At 34.9% G+C, this 1,225-nt stretch overlaps 1 pseudogene; it reads right to left on the reverse strand.

The window, feature by feature from the left end:
• Positions 1-356: 356 nt before the first annotated feature.
• LOC102810998 lies at positions 357-773 on the reverse strand (annotated as a pseudogene).
• Positions 774-1,225: the final 452 nt, after the last annotated feature.

The following is a 1,225-nucleotide window of genomic DNA, read 5'->3' on the forward strand; positions in this document are numbered from 1 at the left end:
GGTTCAGAATTCTGGGACCAGCCCCTGAACCTGCTTGGTCAGGTATTCTGTGTTGTTGTTGGCGGAGTTCTCTGCTATACGTCCACCCGATCCACCATCTTGTTTGTTCGGCTCTTATTTCTTAATGTCTAGATTATGAGAAAGGTATACTTGACATAGCCTCATTTGAATTGTTGACTCCTAATGAAAAAAATTGTATTGATATTTGGATGTCGGACAGTTCTGCAAAGGTGATAAGTTTTCATTTATTTAAAGCAGCTCTTCTTCTTCATCTTCTTCTTTTTCAAGCTTTTGTGGTTAATTAATCCTCTGGTGAAAAATCCACAATCATTGCAGTTCAAGTCATAGCAGAATCTTTATTCCTTCTTTCAGCCAAATCCAACACTGGCCTTTGTCATCACCCTGACTTTCTTCATTCTATTTTTGTGTTCCTTGTACCATTTTCTTAAAGCTTTTTTTTTTCCTTCTCACATAGGCCATGTCTTGAAAGTCTGTGTTTGGGTTCATTGTTCTTTGCATAATCCAAGAAATAGTAAATCATGCCAAAGCCAAATCTTGCCACCACCAAAATGGGTTCTAAATCCAAATGCAAAGATGACATCTGGTGTCATGTTAAACATTTTGACAAGTTTTTCCTGAGTTTCTGTCTTAGGTACTGTTGTATTCCCAGGGTGAATGACATCAATGACCATTTGCTTCTGCTGAAGTAGCCAGTTTGTCATGAACTTCCTGGTCCAGATATTTACTGTGTCATTCAGGATGGTGTCAGATGTTCAGATAGCTGGGGAAGTAAAGCTAAAGCAGCTCTTTTTACACAGGAATACTGCTTGATCTGTAATGTTTTATAAGCAGAAATGATGTCGTCTCTAAAATTTTACAAACCTTGAACTAATTTGAAAATAAGAGCAAAACAAATGTTTCATATTGAAAACAGGCAATAGACATTTTAAAATTGTTGAACTATCAGATTAAATGTGTTCAATGTACAATGTTTAAAACAGTGATGACTTCAAATGATTCAAATGGAAGGACTCATAATCTTTTTGTGCTCTAAAATATTGATCTTTTTGTGTTCTCTAAACTATTGATTATCCTTTTAGGTATGTGATGTGCAAATGTATTAAAAGTGGGTAACAATACATAATAGTATTTCAATGTTTATAGTTTATAACATCTTCCCAGTTTCTAAAGTGTTTAATTTTAAGAAATGGCCATCAGCATTGAT

This window comes from Chrysochloris asiatica, unplaced genomic scaffold, assembly GCF_000296735.1.
Source record: "Chrysochloris asiatica unplaced genomic scaffold, ChrAsi1.0 scaffold13359, whole genome shotgun sequence".
NCBI classification, from domain to species: Eukaryota; Metazoa; Chordata; class Mammalia; order Afrosoricida; family Chrysochloridae; genus Chrysochloris; species Chrysochloris asiatica.